The following is a 24,268-nucleotide window of genomic DNA, read 5'->3' as shown; positions in this document are numbered from 1 at the left end:
ACTTGAACATTTCATTAATTTTTTCTTCTAATCAGAAGTTTACTCAGGAGGAAAATCACTTTGGCTAAAATCCAAACTAAGGGGTTGGAGCTATAGCTCAGTGGTAGAGCGCTCACCTGGCACATGTGAGGCCCTGGGTTCGATCCTCAGCACCACATATAAATAAATTAAATCAATCAATAAATAAATAAATGTATTTTTGGCCATCTACAACTAAAAATAAATAAAGTAAAGGTAAGGTGTCCACCTACAACTAAAAAAATACATATTAAAAAATCCAAACTAAAAAACTACTTGCTCTCTGCCAATCTGGATGCCATGTGAGTGAAATTTATGACCACTACAAGTCTTTATAAGCATTAATCTCAACTTAATCCCCACAATAACCACATGAGGCAGGCACTATGACTCTCTTCCCCATTTTATAATGAGAAGAGTGAGTCACACGTTAGACAACCTGCTGAAGGTTATAGGGCAGCCATCAAAGGTCTGCATGCTTGACCACTGCATTACCTGCCCTTGGTAATGTTTTCTAGGAATATAATGATAATGAGTGCTATAGAAGTCAAATTTTTTTTAATCTAAAGGTACTCTCATGGCTTTTGCCATGGAAAAGACACTGTTCTTAATGATCTGCAGTAATTATATGATGTGGGTCCCATTATCCCCATTTTGCTTATGAGAACACTAAGCTCAGAAAGCTGAATAATTTGCCTCAGGTCAATATTGCAGCCAACTAATGAAAAAGCTGACATTTGAAAGTGGGCCAAATCACCACAAAGAATGAGAAATGGGCTACATATCAACAGCTGCACTGGATGAAGTAGGAGTCAAGCACCTTTGAAAATTCTGACTTGTTCAAGTTACCATGGTTCTATGTCGTAATAAAACATTTAATGGTATAATCCTTATGGCTCAGAAAAAAGGAGTAAAATTTCAAGAAGTGTTCATTTCCCATTCACTGTGAAAATCTGTCTGAAAATAGCTACAAATGATAGCTAGACCCAAAACAGGTTATGATGTTTAAAGAAAAAACGGACTGAAAGACTAGTTTAAGTAGAAGGAAGTTATTTAAGGACTAGAATGATCCTTTCGTGTATACTATTACCAGAGCTGCATGAAATAATTAGAAGAAACTCAACACAAAGGGAAGTTTCATCTAAGAGCTAGCTAACTTCATCATCATTATTATTGTAATTATTATATAACACTACAGCATCGTAAATGATCCTCAGAAGATTTGTTTCAGTAGGGACATTCATTTCTTATCAAAACCAAAGAATTTCAAATTTTAACATTATTTATGACTAGTTAGGTTCAATTCAAATCATTTAGCTTTATAAGAAAAAAATTAAAATGTTAAGGAGCAGTTTTAAATGTTAAAGAATAGGGTGTAAATGAAAGAAAATGTGAGTGAATTTAATTCTAAAATTAAAATTATATTTTTCTCCATCCTCCAAGAGCTCTGTAATCCAAAGATGGGTATTTTTCACCTTTGCTACACAAAAAAAATCTCGATTTATATATGCAGTTAGCTCTGCTACCACTGACCCAACAACCATTCATGAGGCAGTTTGCTGATAAGTATGATACACACAACCATTGTCTGCCAAAAGATATTTTTAACTCACTGACTTAATGAAGCAGTATAATTTTTAGAATGTTGCCTCTTTAGCAAAGTGTTTTTATGCAAGTGAAGGAACCATTGGTTTGCTTTTGTTTCTTTTTCTTTCCTTGAGGTTTTCTCCTATGGGGCTAAATCCATCTGCACAATCAGAAAAAAAAACATCAACACAACACAATTACACCTGTTATCAAAATTTCACCAGGAAAGTGATATCTCCACTATTCCCATCTTGCAAGTAGATCAACCAAGACACAAACAAGCTGGTAGGGAAACAGTCTTGGAAGATGGGTGCCGATTGTTTGGTTGCCATTACCCCACATTGCATCTGTTTTACAAACAGACATGTTTGCATGCCCACTTGAAGAAACAATCTAGAAGGAATGGAAAATCAGATGACACCCTTCTGGAGAGTCTTACTCCACCTAGATATATTGGGCATTCTCAAACATTTTCATGTAATGCTGTATCTCACCTCATTCCACCTTGTGTTTGTCTTTTTTTTCTGTGTTTCTGGATCACTGCCTAGGATAAAAGAGTGATTTACATTATTTTCAAGAAGATAATATTTTTCCTCAAATCACTTTAGTTCTTTTATGCCCAGTTCGAACTTTGCACGCTTTCAATGTTAGCACAGGTATTTTAGGAAGATTCCATCATCCAGAATTCTATAATTGATTCTAGTGAAGTAAAACAGGCATCGTGTTTTCAATGATGACCATGAGACATTCCCAGATCTTAAGGTATAAACTGAATCATTTAAAAAAAAAACAGATAACAGGTTTTTTTGTGTTATGTTAATTATTCTTATAACTTAAAAGAGATAATCCAGTAGGTGTGAAAATAACAGCTAGCTGGTTCCTGGGTATTTATTTGTCAAAGCCTATAACGTTATTTTACAAAACCCTGCAATAAATCCTCTAGGGAGGTTTTATGCTTTTCCATGGATGAGGCTAGGTTAGAAATGGAGTTGTTTGCTTAAGCCTATGTGGCTTAAACTTACGTGGCTAATAATTCACATTACCAAGATTTAAACCCACCTCAGTCTGATTCTAAAACCATAATTTTAACCATGACATTATGGTTTCAAGTATGGAATCCATGCATAATTCATTGAATCAAGTTCTTTAATATAGGCAGGCTTCTTCTTCCCCTCACCAACTGAGATCACACACACATAATTTCCATGCTGCCTCCAACTTTATTGACTCATGGACATACTCCCTAGACTGTACTCCTACAACTCCTTGTAGCCTTATTTTATTGCACCACTCATTCAAAAACCCTCAGGAATTTTAGAGAGCAATATACTATGTAATATCACCTCATCAGACCCACAAGCAGGAAAAGCGAGACCATCATGTCTGTTTTCATTTAAATCTACCTTTCTTTCAATCTCGAAGGAGCAGCATCTTTGCAACCATATTGCTCTGTGTCTTCTATTGGTCCCAAAGGTACTAATACATAACGGTCTTACACAGTTTTTTATTTTGTGAAAATTAGAGTAATTGCATGAAAAAGGAAGGAAGAAGGCATAGGAAACAGGAAGACTGCCCAAATCAGACACACAATGGTTCCTTAGTAAAAAGCACCCAATGTACATTTCATACTTTATATCAAGTTGATTATTCCTTCTAGCTGCATAAAACCAAGAATCCACAAGAGCCAAAAAGAATAGTTTGTTCTTATAACTTGGAACGTCACAAATGTGGGGATGGTTTATTTATTTTAATTTTAATTTAATTTTATTTTATTTTTTATTTTTTGAGGAAACAGCTAAGGAACTTCAGTTTGGTGCAAGTACCTTTTGCGTCTTCATTAGATTGTTTTAGTCCTGCCTTAAATTCCAAGGTGACAAATGATTTTACTATTACTATTTCAGAAGGTGAAACACCCAGTCAGTTATAAGCATCTCCTAATTCACAGAACACTTCTAGACTTTTCTAGCTGTCTTATTGGAGGGAAGGTTCACTGTTTTATACAATTCTAGAGACAATGAAGCTGTGCCTTATGCCTTACAATTAACCAATTTCATGTGTTTTTGCTTGTTCTACCAAGAGTCTTGACTGATGCAATTTCTTCCTTGGGAAGTTAAGCAGAAGGGGTCATGTATTCTGTAGCACATGATACATGATAGTCCTTGTCTGTCATATGCCTTAGAACCTAAGACTAATTTCCTCAAAGAAGAATCTGAGCCAAAGCTTCTGTACACTAAGCAGTCCCCAAATTTGTACCCCATACCACTTATGCATCATTTGTGGCAATTCACCTGCAATTTGCATTACATTCTTGAAGCAGTTCTTTATATATTAATATGTCCTCTAGAGAATGGAAATAATCATTATAAAAAAATTATTGTATTGAGTATGCTTATGGGTCAGAAATTTTTATTAAAATTCATCTTAACTATTTTTGATCACATTATTCAGGTATATGTTGCCCATTTAGTAAGAAAAACACATAAAATTAACCCAATAATTGATTTTATATACACAGGCACTTACACAACAGGCAACTATAACCTGGCCTATTACAAAAATTCTTTTTGGCATAGTCCAAAGAAAGATATGTTCAAAATCAGCAAAGGATTGCTTTAAGGGAACAAGAATAGGCAGAATCAGGAATCTGCTTCTGTTGATAAACACAAGGGTACGTAGCAGCTTGCTGGTCATTCAACACTCCAGGTAGCTAAAGTAAACCAATCCTAATCATTTTCTATGTTCTCTATTTTAAGTGTTACAAATACTGATAATAAGAAATAAGCAAGAAACCAAGTGGTACCTCTTTGAGAACCAATTTGTAACAGCTTTACATTGAATCCAGGTGGGAGTTGTCCATTCTGACAGTCACCACTCAGTTGCCTGAGATCATAACGTCCTCAAACTAAAATACACTTCACTACACAAATCCAAGGTGCCTATGTATCTCTGACTCCCATGCCTCAAAATCCCTCCTTAGTTAAGATGCCAGAAGAAGGCAAAAGGTAATTGGGGTCTTCTGCTATCAGGGAGAACCACAACAACTAGCTGGCAGTATCTGGTCACGTGGTAGGAAAGCTTAACAGGCTATACTCAAATTGCATGAGGCACCTGAAATCCAAACTTCTAAGATGCTACTCAACGCAATGGCAAAGACCAAAGACACTGGCCAATACACATAGGTTCTCTTCTTTAAGCACACTGCTCTACTAGACCCCTGTATTTGGTGGGGCCATCAGAAGAGTTCTAGCCAACAGAATGCTAGTGGAAGTGGTGTGTACCTGATCCAGGCCTGATTACTAAAACCCCTATTCTCTCTCTCTCAGACACTCTTTCTGTCATCTTCTGATGAGATGCAGAGAATATAAGACTCTGGCGCCTAGAAGATAGCAACCCCTATGTAGAAAGAACTGAGTATTTAAATGACTTCATGGAGTATACTAGCCCCATTCCACTCCAACATACATTGTGCTGTGATATAAGCAAGAAATAGGCCATTGAGATGTAGGAATTGGTTTGTTGTTCTCTTCAAGTGTCCCTGACTTATTACACATCTACAAATGTCCAATATAAGTATTAATTAATCATTCATCCAATTGGTCTACATCTCCTGTGTCCAGACTCGTTTTTACTAACAGAAGATAAAGTAGTCACTGGTAATAGCCACCATGGTGTTGGGTAGCTTGATTTTAAAGACTGAGTGACAAAACTGAAAAGTCCACAAAAAGCAAAAGTGCCCAGAAAAACCACTTCTCTGAGTTCTGGAGAGAATGCTCCCCACAGATTTATATTGTTGAAGATAAGATAAGTACAATTATTTGAGGTAAGTACAATTCGAGATAAGTACAATGGTTTCACAGATGAGAGAACCGAGGCTTAGTGTCCCTCACCCAAGATCACCCAGCCCTCATCCCTTCTGTTTGACTTATCCTGTGCTCTCAACCATTATGCCATTATGCTCCTCGAGGGCAAAAGTCAAACTTAAAAAAAAAAAAAAAGTTAGTTCCCCTAACACAGTGCTAAGCCCATAGCTTAACAAATACAATATACTATGAGTTAATGCATCCTCCAAAGTAGGTAACACACTTTTTTTTCTCAGAAGAAACATCAACTATATTCGCAAAATCCTTTCAAGTTATTCACTTATAGACTTTCACTATAACTTTGTGCAACAGGTCAGTTGAGTACTACTCTACAGGAGGATGGGGTTGCACAGAAGCAGCTGGCAACAGGAATCTCAGCATGCAGGCAGTGGGGGGGTAGGGCACCAAGAGCTTTGGAATGTAAAGAAATATTTTTTTTAGAAGTTACCAAGAATAATTCTTTTGAATTTGGTTCTTTTTGGTGTTTATTCCATGGGTATATTACAACACAACTTATAGTGTTGGGCCCAAACAGCTTGAAATATTGATAGATACCGGGAATGAAAAACAAATAAAAAAAATTCCTTGTCTGTCATGTTTAAATGGGTGAGTTTCAAGGTGAGTGCTAAGGGGAAAAAACAAGCTAATATTAAAGATAAGACACTTTCATATTTCCTACAATGAATTCAGAGCTCACTTTTCAGCACACTGCAAAGAGACAAGAACCTATGAAATCAAAGAGCTTTCTAAATTACCTACTAACAACTTATGTCCCAGGAAGTAGAAAAGCTCCATTAGAGTCCCTATTTCTGCAGAGATTGATTCAGAATGTTCAATGAATTGCCAAATCTTTAACCAGATATCCTTAGACTCTCCAATTCAGAAAAGCAAGTGAGGTAAGGAAAAACACAAGAAGAAAGAAAACAAGCTAGAAAGCTCAAAGGACATGATTCCATAAAGAATTAATAAAGTTAGACTATGCATTTGAAAGACACAATCAAGGTCAGATTGGAGAACAGGCTAGCATATGCTTTACCCATATTTTCAAAGCACAAAATAAAAAAGAGAATTCTTTTAAAATCTCTGACTAGGATGGAAATAATACTGCACTTTCAAAATAAAAATTCTCTGCTGGCATGTGCTCATTCCATTAGGGAAATGAACCACAGTGGTAGATTAATAATAATAATAATAATAATAATAATAAAAATATCTCTAATTTGTATAAATGATTGCTGCTTATCTCTTTACAAGATTCTTGTGAATTAATCAAGGAAAGATAATTGACTGATTGACTCAGAAGAAACATAATAAAAGCAGAAGCCAATTTTGTAGATAGACCATACAGAAAATAGACACTGTAGACACAATAAAAAATGTCAGCATCCCTCCCATACATTAGTGGGACACAACAGTCACTATGGAGAGACATTTGACAATATCTCACTAAATAACTGATGTGCATACCTTTTGAGATAGAAACTGCAATTATGTGAACTTATCAAGACATATACCAAAAGGTATGCCCAAAGTAGTTCATAGAATAATACTCATACTAACCAAAATGTATAACCACAAATAATGAACTAATGAGATGACTTACGGTACTTTCATACAACTAAATAGCATAAGGCCCAAAAGAGAATTAGAAAATTCTTCCTTTATGAATACGAATAGCCTCTAAGACACACACAATGGAGAACAAAAGATTCTTTTTATACACAAATGGTTTCCAACTTAACAATGGTTTGACCTATTTTTTTATTTTACAATGATATTAAAATGATGCACAGTCAGTGGAAACCAGACTTCAAATTTTAAATTTTGATTCTTTTCCTGGCCTAATAGTAGGAAACTCTTTCATGAGGCTGAGTGGCAGCAGCAAGCTGTGGCTCCCACTTACCCACATGATCACAAGGGGAACAACTGATAGGCTACAGTGTACTGTGTCACCAGAAATTTTTGGATTAGATAGTAAATTACATGAGATATTCAATGATTTAAAGTAGGCTTTGTGTTAAATGACTTTGCTCAACTGTAGGTTAATATAAGTGTTTTGCTCATATTTAAGGTAGGGTACACTAATCTATGATGTTTGGTGGGGTAAATATATTTATTAAATATATTGTGGCTAACAATGTTTTCAACTTATAAGGAGTTTACCAGGAAATAACCCAATCATAAATTGAGGAGCATCTTTCATGTAAAATATCTGAAAGAGTACCAAAAAGAAACTGGTAACATCTTTCACCTCTGAGAAGAGGAATTATGTGGCTGGGATAGAAGAGATATTTTTGACTATGTATTCTTGTGTAGTATTTGAATTTTGTTTATCCAAGTGCACGATTCCCTGATCAAAAATCAAATGATTATTTAAAAAAAATATATTAAAGACAGGCAGCATACATTCTAAGCTAGAAGCAATTGCCAATCAAGTTGACACCTATGTATTTCTGCTTCCAGGCATGATGGAGCAACTGGTAACAGATTAGCTGTCCCACAGAAAATACTTCTAAAACTGGATGAAATACATGGGGCAACTATTTTCAAAAAGCAGAAAAGTCAGACCAGGACCACAACCCCTGAGTAAAAATAACCTCACAAACTCAGCCCATAATTCTCTCTGAATAAGAACATGACCAGAAAGCTGGCATGAAGCAGAGTATAAGAGTCATCTTGAGAAAGAAAGGAAGATCCAAATTCTTTCTTTCCAGGTGACTGACACACCTGGAATCTGGTAGGCAGGGCACTAGACAATAGAGAAATCCCCCAAAGTCCAAGTGCAGGTTGTCTACAAGTCTGTGGCTGAGCTATCTGGGGTCTACAAGATGGCAAGTGTTACGGCTTTGAAATAAAAGAGATGGTAGAGGCCCAGTGATGCTAAAGGAAGAACAGCACTGGACATCACAGGAGTTCAGCTCTATGAGAGTGGAAGACTTTATTATTAAATACTTTGTTAACATCCATGGCATCCATCTGAGACACAGAAGGTTGGTGTTTTTCTACAAGTAAAGGACATGCCCTAAAGTCAGTTCCAGGATACCAACAAAGCCTAACTGCAAGAAAACAAGCTCTGTTAACATTGAATACTGCCAAGTTGAACAGGTTTAGGAAGCACATTAGGCTTCTGAGAGATTTGCACCAACAAAACACAAAAATAAGCTTAAATATGTCCAAGATGATTAGTCATGTTAAACACCATGTTTAACAGCATGTTAAAGTAATAATTTACAATCTTCAGAAGATAACAGAATCCAAAGATTTACAACATATTATTCAAAACATTCAATGTTCAATAAAAATGCACTGGACAAAGAAAGAAGTAAATATGATACAAAGATAAGAAAAAAAATCAGTAAATATAAACAAAATTCAAAATAGCCCAGATATATGACCTAACAAAAATCTAAAAGCAGGCATAATCAATAAGTTAGAAACTACAACTAAAATGAAACATTTAATAGCAAAGCCTTACAGCTGATTGAAGGTGGTAGAAAAAGAATCTGAATCTCAAACAGATCAATAGAAATTATCCAATCTGACAAATGAACAGGGAAAAAATCAAGAAAGTAGTCTGAATCTCAGCATAGTAGGACAATATCAAATAGTCAATATTAAATATAATTGGAAAGCTAGAAGAAAATAAGGATGAGACTAGGCTAGATAAAAATATTTAAAGCAATAATACTGAAAACATCTCAAAATGACTAAATATGTCCAAGAAGTTTAGAAAAACCCAAATATAATAAATATAAAGAGAACCACTCCCAGGAATATTGAGTCAAATTATAGAAAGTCAGAGAGAAAAATATTATAGATGTCCAGAGAAAAGATATAATTTATGGATAGGAGAACAAGGGTAAGAATGACCACAGGGTTATCAGAAACAATAGAGGCAGAAGAATATGACAGTAGAATGAACCAGACATTACACTCATATGTTCTTATATGAATACATGACCAGTATAACTCCACATCATATACAACCACAAAAATGGGAAGTTATGCGCTCGCGCTCGCGCTCTCTCTCTCTCTCTCTCTCTCTCTCTCTCTCTCTCTCTCTCTCTATATATATATATATATATATATATATATATATATATATACACTTTCTACTGTCATGTATAACTAAAAAGAACAAATAAATTTTAAAAAAATAAATAAAACAGATGATATCTTTCAATTTCAAAAAAGAGGCCTGTTAACCCAGAATTATACATACAACGAAAATATCCATCAAAAATGAAAATAAAATAAAGATACACTCAGAAAAACAAAAGCCAAGAACATTAATCACTAGCAGAACTATGCTGCAAGAACTGTAAAAGGCTGAAGTCAAATGATACTACATGGAAATTCAGATCTACAGTAAAGAATGATAAATATTGGAAATGTTAAATTAATTGGTAAATAAAAATGAGTACTTTTTGGGGGAACTTCCCTGAAAGAGCATTATTTGAAGTAAAAATAATAACACTCCCAGGTGAGGATTTTAATATATTAAAATAAAAATATAATAACAAACACACAAATAAAGGTGGTGATGAAATTAAATTATAATGATATAAGGTCACTATATTTATGAAAATTAAAGTGTGATGAAGTAGAATTTTAACTTTAAAATAGATTGTAATAAGTTTGGGATCATATTTGTGTCCCTAGAACCAGCAATGAAGTTAAATAAAGATGGTAGATGATGAGGTAGATGAAGATGGTGATTGATGAAGAGAAGTAGGAGGAAGGAGAAAGATACATAGAAGGGATAAAGGAATGTAACTAAAAGCCAATAGAAAAAATAAAGTGAAATACTGAAAAATACTCAAATAGCACATGTGAGGCAAGGAGCAAAAGAGGAACAAAAACCAAGAGACAGATGGAGGGGGGAATATTTGATACCTGGTGTACAGTGGAATCCACTCAACATATTTCTTCAAGCAATGAGAGACAACTATGTTGATGCTGGAAGAAATGCAAATGTTAATAAGACATGCCTCCCCCTCTCAAATACCTCACCCTTCTAAGTGCTTCATAAATTCTATCTCATTTATTTCTCACAATAGTACAGAGAATTTCCATAACATAGATTCCTTGGCTCCATTGTGCAGATAAAAGTTTGATATAAACCGTGTGACAGCAACAACTGTAAATATTTATCATTGTGCTATCAAGGCCTCATACTTTATATGACATTTAATAGGTGCTCAATAAACAACAGACTAAACGATGAACAAATGGAAAGGATACAAGAGTTTGCCTAGAGCCATGCAGAGAAGCAGAATTTGAAACCAGACAGACTTTGGTTCAAAGTCCTTGATAAGGACATTTGGAATCCATAAAAGGCCATAACCCAGATGACAGGACATTCCATTTGCATAGAACACTTTCAGTTTATGGCTACTATCTCAATGCAATTACCAACAGTATTTCCATTCACTCTCAAAAAAGTAGGCTGATAATCTTTATGCTTTTGCTATCTATAAGATTTCATAGAAAAGGCCTCTCTTGGTTGGCATAATCAGGAATTTTGTTCAAGAAATTGCATTTGAAAGTGAGTTTTTTAAAAGATGAACAGGATTTGATAGAAAAGAAGGATTAAAGGTAAAAAGAATTCTGTGGCTTGAAGAAAACATGACATTAATTTATCAATAGTAGTAGCACTATAGGAAATTCTTTAAATAAAATTACTTTTCACAGACTTTCATAAGTGATGGGGATTGAAATTTTTCTAGATGATCAGAAACCAAAGGATAACAAATATGAGTACATTTCTCTGGGCTGCGGTGAAAAAAACTGAACCAGTTAGTGTGTCTTAAAAAGCAGAGCTAATTGCATGAATCATTCAGATAACCCTAATTTTCAAGGTCAAAGTAAAAAATGCTTAATGGATTTAAATAGACATAGAAAGGTATAATCTAGACCAAAGTGATTCTCAGTTAGGGCAGGGCACAACTTATTTTTCCTTTTTAAAATGTACCTGTCGGGGCTGGAGCTGGAATCCGTGGTAGAGCGCCTGCCTTGCACATGTGAGGTACTGAGTTCAATCCTCAGCACCACATAAAAATAAATAAAGATATTGTATCCATCTACAACTAAAAAATATAAATGCACCTGTATATCAGTACTTTGAAAGCAGAAAATGTCCAGGGAAAGGAAAGGATGCTCCAAGGTATACATTTAAGGAAGCATTTAGAAACTAAATCAGATGATTACTATCAGTATGACTGCTGTTACTATTAGCTGTACCTGTTGAGCATTTACTGTGTACTAGGCACTTGCTAGACTTGGTACACAACTCATTTAATCCTTATGACAATCCCATAACATTAGTATTATACTTTTCTCTAATATACAGATACAAAACAAAGCTCATAAGCATCCTAGTGGTTTTTAGTGGTAAAATCTGAATCTAGTCCTAGAGCTCCCTGATTCCAACCAGCTCTCATTACTACCTCCAGGTCTCAAAGTGCTGACAATGATCCTAAATTCTTTGAAGAAGGTAAGGAGGGAAAGGCCATCCTCTATCCCTTCCTAGCTGTCAGAGCTAGGTCTTCAGGTCAAATAAAGAGTCCTGGTACACTGCAAAAAAAAAAAAAAAAAAATGGTGACAAAGATAATAAAAATGGAAGAAAGCAACTGAAGATAAACCACTTGGAAAAAAAATGGCTTACAAATATGAACAGAGTATATTTTGTCCAGAGCACAGACTTACAGCATGAAATTAAAGGGAAAGATACTAAGAAACTGGAAGGAGAATTGTGAGGTGCATTTGCTATTAGGTTATAAACTTCAATAACAAAATTGTTTTCTAAGAGATGCAAAAGTAGTTCCATTATCTATGGGATACAAACTCGAACTTGAAAAACTAAGAGTAGCCAATACAGATGGTTCCCTTTGAATGATGAGGATTACTGGAACAATGTGTTATGTGTTGTTGAATTTTAATTACTAAACCTCTTTGTCCTAAATTTCTTTGCTGCAAGTGGTATTTTAAATCAAACAAATATTAGAACATAAATGTAGATTGTTTAACTCTTTCTTTTTCCTAAAATACCTGCTTGGCAGATATAACTACAATGTTTAAATTTCAGAAGAATCTTTAAGACATCTTAAAAAGTTTACAGATTTTCATTTGTTTTTCTTACTTCTAAGTCCAAGTTTCTGTCTTTATTTGAAAGTTTATGACAATTCATGCTTAGTTAAGCTTTTAACCAGGCAGATGAATGTCTCCTGGATCCTTAGAAGTCTATGGAGCTTTCAAGATTTCCTTTTAGAAACTGAATTCCAACATACTATTTTAAATTTGTGGGTACTTCCTTCCCCTTCATTTGATTGCAATTTGAATAAATTAGAAAGGTGAGTGCATTTCATGGCAGACATTCTTAACCTACAATTTATAAAAGAAAATGAAAGAATAGGTCTTTAATTTTTCAGAGCCTCCAGGGTGAGTTGTAGTGTTCAGGATGATCTAGCTCAGAAACCTACCAAGGCTGAGAGGGAAATGGAACAAAGCAGAAATCACTGTTTCATAAATGATAATTCAAATTAGATAATGAAACTAAAGCGGGCTGCCAAGGTAGCTTTTCAGGTAGTTCATGTGTGTGTCTGTGTGTGTGTCTCTCTCTGTGTGTGTATGTGTATGTTTATAGGCAAATCCATCTGAATTTGTCAGACTATTGAATATCAATAATTTGTGGATCCAAGCTTTCTAGATCTTCAAAAACTCTTCCAGAAGAATGCTACTGTAAGAAGCCTTTTCACAAAACACACAAGTCAGTACCCCGTTCATGCCTGCCAAAAAAACAAACAAAAAAATTAGTCAGGCTAGGGAGATAGCTCTGTGACAGAGCACTTGCCTCACATGCACAAGGCTCTGGATTCAATTCCTGGCATCACAAAGAAAAAGAAATCATAACAAGCATCCACTGATTCCAATTAATAGCAGTTTACCAGGAACAAAAACTATGGGTGTACCACTTGTTCTGAAATTTTTGTCATACCACATGGAATCATCAATATCCTAGAAGCAAAGCCAAAACTCAGACTGTGTTGCAAGTTTCCAATATTAATCCTCATAAAGATTTTAGAAATTCACCAACCTTCATCTATTTCCCTAAGCTCTCACTTGAATATCTTCAAGAAATTAACAAACTTTCTCCTACACAAAGTCCTACGCTTCGAATACTAGAGCACAACTTGTATCTAAAAATGAATAATGATCAGCAAAAATAACTCATGATGTGATTCAAGTAGACTTCAAAGTAGATTAAGATCAAGAATTCATGTAAGATAGCTCAAGATAGAAAGGAAATCAGAACACACTCATGCCCTCCCAACCTTTCAGGATTGAAGTCTGATTGCCCACTGCCTACTTGCAAGTGGCAACCATTATTCATACATATTTAGAATCTCCTTGAGCCACTGAAGCTTATTAAATACTACCTACAGAAGTAGAAAATTTGGTTCAATGAATTAATGGGCTAAATGATGGGAAAATCCAGCTCAATTTTTTAAAGTGCAGATATTTGACATATTTTTTCCTGGGAATCTCTGCTAATTATCACTGTCCCTCAAAGAAGCAGGCAATTGGCAGAATAATATCATGATCGTTGTACAGATAGACAATAAGCTATGATACGGTTTTTTAAAAAAATCATGGCTGAGCACAAGAAGTCAAGTTCATGCACATTCAGACTTGACCACACCCCAGACCTGTGACCCCTGTCCTGCTGCTTTACCTGTCAACACCTCATTCCCCATCTGCAGCAGCAAGTGTATTGTCCTAGTTGTAACTATTAAACATATGTGCACCTCTCTTCAACTGTTGCTTGGCCCTTTGGGAGTGCACAGTCAATGTTGGCTGGGCACAGAAGGTTCAAATCCTAATTCCAACACCAGTAGATTCTATGACCTATCTGAAAGTTGAAGTTTCTTCATCTATAAAGAACAATGAAATTACTTACCTGTACCTAGCTCTCAAGCTTACTTCATAATTACTTCACTCTTGAAGTAATTATGAAATATTTATCACAGTACCTTACACAGAGTATTTAATAAAAAAGGTTATCACTATTTCACATTTGTTTTTTAGATCAGAAGAAAAGCTAAGCTGCCAGCTTGTGGTTTCACTAAAAGCACACAGTGGGTCCGCTGCCCTAACTTTAGACCCACATTCTCTCTCCGACTCCTATCCCATAACCCCCTGGTAGCCTTCTTCGTTATAATTTGCATTGCTAACTTCAGATATTCTTAATATACTTGGACTTTTCTTTACATCATATTACATTTATATTCACACTCTTTCCTTAGACACGAATTCAAAGAGAATATGAAAACTTTAGACCTTCTCCAGATCTTGGCTATTCATCATGGAAATTCAGTTACCACTGCTACCATGATGAAAATCTTAGAGCATTTCTTTCCCCTCGTTGGCATCTGGAAAATCAAATTAATAAAAGCTTTTGTTTCCAGGCCAGCCCTGTTAACAGATATTTTATGTTCAGAAGCCATAGAAGCAATGATAAATTTTCATTCCTACTTTCCCTTATGAGGACAATTTTTCCAAGAGAAGACTATCTTTATCTTGAGGACAAAAGCCATAAAGCAGCACCTCTTTTATGTTTGACATCAGGCATTTGTGAGACAGCTAGCACTATATGAGATAAAGTGGAGCAGTCATCAGGGAGGGTTAGAATATCCCACATTCTCTCTACATCAGATATTGGTGCTCCCTGATTCCTTATTAAAAGGCCTTAACAGGTATTAATTCTACATTTTAAAAGAGTTCAGTGTGATATTTTCACACATGCATATGTTATGCACTAATCAAATCCATTCTCCCCCTTTATCCACTTTCCACCACTTCCCAAACACTAGTAATTACCATTCTATATTCAGGTCTACTTTTATGAACTACCACATATAAAAGAGTCCATGCAGTATTTGTGTCTCTGTGTCTGGTTTATTTCACTTAATATAATGTCATCTCGTTCATTCCATCCATTTTACTGAAAATGGCAGGACTTGTGACTGAACAATAAATAGCCCATTTTCTTCATTCATTTCTATTGATGGACACCCAGGTTGACCCCATATCTTAGCTATTATGAATAGTACTACAGTGAACATAGACATGCAGGTATCTCTTGATACCTCATTCCATTTCCTTTGGATATACTCCCAGAAGCAAAATAGCTGAACCATGTGGTAGATCTATTTTTAGCACTTTAAGGAACCTCCACATATTTCTCCATATTGACTGGACTAATTTACATTCCCACTAACAGCATATGCAAGCCCATTTTGCTACACATCTTCTCCAGTGCTTGTTATTTGGGAAGGTGTTCTTTTATTTTTAGTAATGGCCATGCTACCTGGGTTAAGATGAAGTCTCACCATAGTTTTTATTTGTATTTCCTTAATGGTTAATCATGTTAAGTATTTTTTTCATATATTTTCTGGCCATCTATATTTCTTCTTTTAAGAAGTTTTCATTCAGATCATTGGCCCATTTTATAATTAGATGGAGTGTGGGGTGCAGGTGTTGTTGAGTTTTTCCAGTCCATGAATTCTTTGTCAGATGAATAGCTAGGAAATATTTTCTCTGATTCTGTTGATTGACTTTCATTCTGTTGATTGATTATTTTGCTATTCAGAATCTTCTTAGTTTGCTCTGATCCCATTTGTGTATTTTTGCTTTTATTTCCTAAGCTTTTGGGGTCCTACCCAGAAATTCATAGCCTATGCCAACGTCTTCATGTTTTTCTCACTGTTTTCTTAGTTTCATAGTTTTAGGTCTGTCATTTAGATTTTCGATCCACTTTGAGTTGATTTTTTTTGTACAGGGTGAGAGACAAGGGTCAAGTTTTATTCTTCCACAATATGGATATCTGGTTCTCTGAGAACCATTTTTTTAAAGGCTATCCTTTCTCCAGTGTATGATTTTGGCACCTTTTTCAAGAATCAAATGGTTATAAATACGTGGATCTATTTCTGGGATCTTTTTAGGGTTTGGATATGAGATGTCCATGTATGTCCATGTATGAGACAATGCAAGGAGGTTTTAGAGGACAAGTGATTGGGTTATGATAGTCTTAACCCAATCAGTGAATTAATCCCCATACAAGATTAACTGAATGGAAACTTGTAGGCACGTAGGGTGTGGCTCAAGAAGGTGAGTCCCTGGGGTATATGTTTTGTATATATTTTGTATCTGGTGATTGGAGCTCTCTTTCCTCACTGAGCTACTTCCTTCCACCACACTCTTCCACCATGAATTTCTGCCTCACCTTGAGCCCCAAAGAATGGAGTCAACCTTCTATGGACTGAGACCTCTGAAACCCTGAGTCTCTAAATAAACTCTTCCACCTGTACAGTTGTTCTGGTCAGGTTTTTAGTCACATCAGCAAAAAAGCTAACTAAAACAGAGATTGATACCAGAAGTGGGCTCATCGCTGTAACTTACCTGACCATGTGGTTCAGAATCTTTGTTGTTGTTATTTTAATTTTTTTTTTAGTTGTAAATGAAAACACAGTATCTTTATTTATTTATTATGTGGTGCTAAGGATCGAAACCGGTGCCTCACACATGTGAGGCAAGCACTTTGCCACAAAGCTACAGTCCTAGCTTTAGTTCAGAATCTTTTGGAGCTTTTTGAAATTGGTGGGAGAATTTTGAGATGCTTAGCAGAGCAAACTGGAAATGCTTTAGATTGTGAGCAAAGCTTAATGGCCAATCTTGGTGGAAGTTCAGAAGACTGTGGACTGTGAAGACAGGGTTCAAGTGGGTTCAGAGAAGAAGGACTCTATTAGAATTTGCAATAGAGGTCATTTCTGTTATGTTCTGCCTGAGAAGTTGTCTGCATTTTGCAAATGTCCTGAGACTTTCTGTGAGGATAATTTTAAAAATGATAGACTTTTTAATTTGGTAGAAGAAATTTCTAAATAGCATAGCACTCAGGCGGTGGCATGGATATTGCTTATGGCTTTTACCCAAATTTATTGTGATAATCAGAACAGAAAACAGAGCAGAAAGATTTGAAAAACTTGGACTTGAAAGGTGAGAGTAAAACTGGGGCTAGGAAAGTTCAGTTAAAGGCAATACCACCACTAAAGAAATGCAAAAGACCAAAATTTGCCCAGAGACATTAAGAAAGATGGTTTGAGAGCATCTCAGGAATTGGCAAGATCATATCCATCTCAGATCCATTCATTTAGGGAAGTAAAAGTAAAAATTCTCTTGAGAAGAAACCAGTGGGGTACATTTCTTACACAGGGTACCTAGGAAGTTGTTTCAACATGTTCAGCTATCCAGGAACTCAGAGACTCTGTGGCCAGGGTCCCTGGAGGCTTGGATACTGCTGAAGATGGCAGCAGACCTTGTCATCAACCATGTGGTGCTAGTTCTGCAAGAATGCATGATGTTGGAGATAGGGGGTCATGGCGGCTTCCACCAAGATTTCAAAGGAAGGCCTGGGAGACCAGGAGAAGTGTGGGTAACCCAAGAGGGTGATGTGTGGAGATATAAGGAGGAAGCCAAAGTTGCAATGGAGACCCCCGAGATTTAAAAAATTCCAGTACCGTGGAATATCTGCTGAGAAAGGCCGCAGGAATTGATCTAAGACAAGCCAATAGAAAGGCCACTTAGGCTGCAATCACAAGGCCACAGAGGTAGAGTTACACAAGCCCTTTGAACAGAACATCACCATGCCATGTGCCCAAGATGCCAGATATGGAGCTACAGGACTTCTTTGCCCAGCTGCATTTCAGTCTTGCTTTGGTCCTATCCCTTCTTTCTATGCCCCTATTTTTTTAAATGTTTGCTATGTACCAATATATTGGATACTTATAAATTGCTTTTGATTTTTATAGGAGCTCACAATGTGAGCTTCCCCTGAGTCTCAGTGAAGACTTTGGATTTGAACTTTTAGGCAATCTTGAAATTCCTGAGACTATAAGGACTCTTGAAAATGGACAAAATGTATTTTATATTGTGAGATGGTCATGAGCTTTTGGGTACCAGGGGCAGAATGTTGTGGTTTTGGATGTAAGATGTTCTCAAAAAGCTCATGTATGAGACAATGCAAGAGGCTTTAGAGGAGAAATTATTGGGTCATGAGAGTCTTAACCCAATCAGTGAATAAATCCCCTAATGAGATTAACTAACTGGTAGCAGTAGGTGGGTAGGTATAGCTTAAGGAGGCGGGTCTCTGGGGTTGGGCCTTTAGGGTATACATTTTGTATCTGGTGAGAAGAGTCTCTCCCTCCTTCCTGATAATCATGTGAGCTGCTTTCGTCTGCCTCACCTCAAGCCCCAAGGAATGGAGCCAGATGTCTATAAACTGAGACTTCTGAACATGAGCCCCTAAATAAATTTTTCCTCCTCTGATTATTCTTGTCAGGTATTTAAGTCACAACAGTGAAAAAGCTGACTAAAACAGATCTCTATTCCATTCAATTGGTTAGGTGTCTGCTTTATACCAAAGCCATGCTATTTTTGTTACTATGGCTCTGTATTGTGTCTTGAAATCAAGTGTTATGATGCTTCCAGTCTTGTTCTTTTTACTCAAGATTGCTTTGGTTATTCAGGCTCTTTAGTGCTTCCATATGAATTTTAGGATTATTTTTCTAGTCTGTGAAGAAAGTCATTGATATTTTGATGGAGAATACATTGAATCTGTTAATTGCTTTGGGTAGCATGAACATTTTTAACAACAATAATTCTTCTAATCCACCGACCTGGTATGTCTTCCCACACTTTTGTATCTTCTTCAATTTCTTTTGTCAGGGTTTTGTAATTTTCATTATAATGTTCTTTCACTTCTTTGGTTAAATTGACTACTAGGCATATTTTAAAAATATACCTATGTGATGCTTTCATGTTTTCTCAGAAGCTTTTTATTGGTGTGTTAAAATGCTGCCTAATTTTCAAATATTGATTATGTACCCTGCAACTTTTCTGAATTTATAGTTCTAATAGTCTTTTAGTGGGTCTTTAGATTTTTCTATGTATATGATCATATCATTTGAAAACAGGGATGATTTGATTTCCTCTTTCTATATGCATGTATTTTATTTCTTTCTCTTGCCCAGTTAGTGCTCCAGCTAAAGCTTCCAGTACTATATTTAACAAAAGCAGTGAGAATAAACAATTTTGTCCTGTTCCTGATGTTAAAGAAAAGACTTTCACCTTTTTGCCATTCAGGATGATGTTGGCTGTTAGACATTTATAGTCTTTCTTAAATTGAGTATGATCATTCCATATCTAATCTGTTTAAGACTTTTATCAATAAAGGACTTTGAATTTTATCAAATACTTTGTGTGCATCTATTGGGATGATCATATGATTTTTACTCTTCACTCTGTTGATGTGATACATTATGCTCATTGATTTCCATATGTTGAACTATCCTTGCATCCCTGAAATAAATACAACTTGATCAGCATGAGAGATTTTTTGGACATGCTTTTGGGTTCAATTTACTTGTATTTTGTTGAGAATTTTTACATATATGTTCATCAGGGATATTGATCTACAGTTTTTTTATTGTTGTTGTTATGGCTTCTCTATAAAATGCCTTTAAATATCATTCACTCACCCTGACATATTAGAGAATTCATACTAATGAGAAATAATTATAACTCAACTATCTGGGAAGACCATTAATCAAGGATTTAACCATTCATATTCTGCATAATCCAAAATTTAAAGAAATAGTAAGAATTGAACAAGAAAGGGTGAGTGGAATTAAGGCACACAGATAAGAAATATGGAAAAGTACTTGGAAATGTCTTTACAGCCAATATTGTATAAAATAAGCATCTCTGCCACCCTTACCACCCAAATAAACCCTTTCTCTTCTTTATTCTTCTTCGTAGTATTATCCTGCTAGGTATTTATATTTTAAGTTAATTTATTTATAATGTGCTTTCTCTTTTTAGAATGTAAGGACTATAAGGGTAGGGTTTTGTGTTTATTTTGTTCAGCAACTTTATCCCCAGTCCCTAGGACAGAGCCTCACATGTAGTATACTCCAATAAATTTGTTCATTGAAGGAATAAAAACCATTACACATGTAACCCAAGTCATTCCTCATAGTACTGATAACTAAGGCCTTGACTCATTGACCAGAAAGATGTCAGGAAAAATTAGCAAATTTTCCTTTTGACACTAATATCCTACTCATAATTTTACAGATTCAAAAATAGTTAACAGTAGGAGAGGGAAATAGAAATGCTAATACAAGAAAGGTGCTTGATTGTACTCATGACAAAAGAAATGTGAAGTAACTTTACAATATATTATCATTTTTTCTTATCAGATTGACACCCAGTGTTGGTGGGGTCGTGGAAAAGAAATCATTTGCCAGACACTGTACTGTAAACGTGGATGTACAAGAATTATTCATCTTATCTTAAATTTTTGCATTAAGTGTGAAAAAGTGAATTCAATGACTACAAGTTATCTACCAGGTGAGAACTTCTGGAGCCCACAGCTAAATAAGAAAGTTGGCAGCCACAATATCCCCCTGAGTATTTGAGTCAGGAACAAATATATCAGATTGCTGCCTTTCTTTCCTTCTACAATAGTCCATAATCAAATCCTGTCTGCTGCATTTTCAAAACAAACATTACTCCCCCATCTCCACTGCCATCACCTGAGCCAGGCCACACAGCCTCTCACCTGCAAAAGCCCCCTCTTTTCTCTGCTCTCACTCATCCTCCCATTCTCTCTTTCCCACTTATCCCAGGTGCAGTTTTAAATGGAAAGTATTCTCTTTTCACTTCCTGGCTTAAAACCCTTCAAAGGTTTTCCACTGTTCTTAGAAAAAAAAATTCCATAATTTGGCCTAAGTTATCTAAGCTCTGTCTCTACCCAGCTTCAAGCCATAGGGCTTTGTCCTTCCCTCTGTTCTCTCTCTCTTTTTTTTTATTGGCTATTCAAAACATTACAAAGGTTCCTTTGAAGAATGGGTAGACATTGGAAAGACAGAGAGGTAGCAGATAGGGAAGGTGTTACAGGCAGAGGAAATAAAAGGTGTCAAAACATAGAAATAATAAAATGCACAGTATACTTAGAAGTAGTGAGTAGTGAAAAAGTTGGATTTGAGAGAAAATACAAAAGCCCACAAGATGCCGACTAAAAATGCTAGTATTTATTGAATGCTTACTAGCCCAGAATGTGGCCAGGGGCAATCGTTTAATCATCATTACAACCTTATAAGAGGGGCTTGATGATTTTTCCCATTTTTCATTGAGGAGACAACAGGGGATGAATAATTTTTCTAAGTTACAAGAGGAAGAAGCGGTAGGACAAGAATCCAAATCTTGACAGTCTAGCTTTAGGCACATGTTACCATACAGGAAATTAACCTTTGTGGAATAGATAAACATTTATTAAGGAGCTTTGTACAAGAATGTGGCATAGTTGGGCCTTTGATGGTTTATTCTGGTTGTGATGTAAAGAATCTCTTGCAGAAAGAACAACTAAAGACAGGAAAGCACTTTTGAAAGCTGATTCACTATGAAAGGCCAGAAATCCAGGGTTTAAACAAGCAGCACAGCAGTGAGAATGTAAAGAACAGTCTGGGTAACAGAGACAAAGAAAAGGTAAAATCAGAGAGTACTGAAATTCAGTGGATATTAAAGAGTCAGCAATCACAGCTCATGCTGAAATTTCAAATCAGAAAAGTGGTACCACTAATGTAAATTTTTTTAAGTGGAAAAAATAAATGGCTTAAGAGAAAAATAGCTAGAATTTTATTTTAACTTATATGAAATTCCTATTGATATTGAGGCTCTTGTAGATCAGTCAGATGGAACTTTCCAGAAAACAATAGGTCTGAATGGGGGAGAGAGGCCTGGAGTAAAGATGTGGCTTGGGGAGTCATCCCTATAGGCATGGTATCGACTCACACAGTGCAACTGAATAAGTTTTCTACCTCCACAGAATCAAGGGGAGGAGCCACAGAAGAAAGATTAAAAAAAAAAAAAAGATAAGAAAACATTGAGAAATCAAGAATTGAGTGTGATAGACTTTAAGAAATCACCACTGCAAAATGAACAGGAATTTTAATGGTTTCAAAAAAAAAAAAAAAAATGAAGACTGAGAAATGTCCTGTGATGGTCAATTCTGCGTGTCAATTGGCCTGGACTGAAGGGTATCTCTAGAATTGGTAAACACACTTCTGGGAATGTCTGTGGGAGTGTTTCAGAGAAGAATGATCTGAAGAGAGGATCCACCCTGTGGATGGCACCATTTAACAGGCTGGAGGCCCAGGGGGCCCAGACGTAATGAAAAAGTACAAGAAGCAGAAGCTTACTCTCTGGATCAGGTTCTGCCTTCTATTTATTTTATTTTATTTTTTACCAGGGATTGAACCCAGGGTGCTTAACCACTGAGCCACATCCCTACCCCTTTTGATCTCTTATTTTGAAACAGGATTTTACTAAGTTGCTGAGGGCCTCACTAAGTTTCTGAGGCTGGAAGTTCTCCTTTCTTGAGCAGATGTCTTTTTCTACTGCTGTCACCTGTGGACCATCAGACCCCTGGTTCTCTAGACTTGCACCAGCAATTCTCCAGGGAGCATTGAGGCCTTTCTCTTTGACTGGGCTGCATATTGCTCTCCCTCTTATTCTGAGGCTTTCAACTGCTTGATGGCAGTTTCCAGTTTCCCAGGCTCTACACTCCAGCATGCAGACAGCCACTGGGAGACTTGTCAGCCTCTGTGATGGATAATATGGATTTATTATATAGGCATAATAAATAAATAAATACACACACACACACACACACACACACACACACACGGTTTTGTTTCTCTGGAGAACTCTAATACATGGCCTTTCAATAATCTGGTGAGTAGGAGAAGAAACCAGGTAATAAAGGACTCCAGACTTCAGTGCATGAAGAGAAGTGAGCATAGGTAGATCATTCAAGAGGATTGGAAGCAGAAAGAAAGGAGAATATCTATGTCATCAGAAAGGTTTTGTTTGCTGGGTTATTTCTAGGATGGAGGCTGTTTCCTAAACATGTTTGTAAATCAAGATGGTGGTAAATGGACAGAGAGAACTGAGAGCTAAAATTTTGCTTGAACAATGTTCTAGAAGAAGTGGAAGTGCATTTAAATGAGAAGGATTCCCTCCACACCCCAAAGACAGAGAAAAGCATGATGATACTGACAATTCTGACCAGGGAAGTTGAGGGAGTTATGTCTGATGAGTTTAACATTCTCAAATAAAACAAGGGTCACTTTGATGACAATTTGCCATGGGTAAGAGTTTGGATGACACCAAGGGCCGTGAGACAGAATATCCAAGAACTGATAAGCAAGCAATAATAAGAACTAGCCATGCTAGGTAGCATGAATGCAGGGAAACAAATTAAAATAATGATGTTACTTTTTCCAGTGAAATTAGCACTGAGTAGACATGATGGGTAGTTGTTGGCAGTCACATCCCCAGATACACATTCACTCTTTCATCATGAAAGCAATGGCCACACATTGATTTGGATGATACTGGCCCAAAATGTGGCACATCCTGAGCAAAGCAGACTCACCTGAGCCACCCACTCCTCCCTGCCTTCCTTCATTGCTCCTGATTACCAAATTACTCTTGGCAACAACTCATGGTTTAGCATGTGTTAGGACCCCAGCCACAAGGTGAAATGGATCCTCTATGTAACAAGTACCCTTTGAAATTTAGAAAAGTTATTTGGTGAAAAGATTTTTTTTAAACTATCCTCAGAGCATCAAATTTAATTTTTACATATACCATTTCAATACTGACATATGGCTTCACTCAC

The sequence above is a fragment of the Callospermophilus lateralis genome, chromosome 5 (assembly GCF_048772815.1).
Source record: "Callospermophilus lateralis isolate mCalLat2 chromosome 5, mCalLat2.hap1, whole genome shotgun sequence".
In the NCBI taxonomy this organism is placed as follows: Eukaryota; Metazoa; Chordata; class Mammalia; order Rodentia; family Sciuridae; genus Callospermophilus; species Callospermophilus lateralis.
This window is presented reverse-complemented; position numbering follows the sequence as displayed.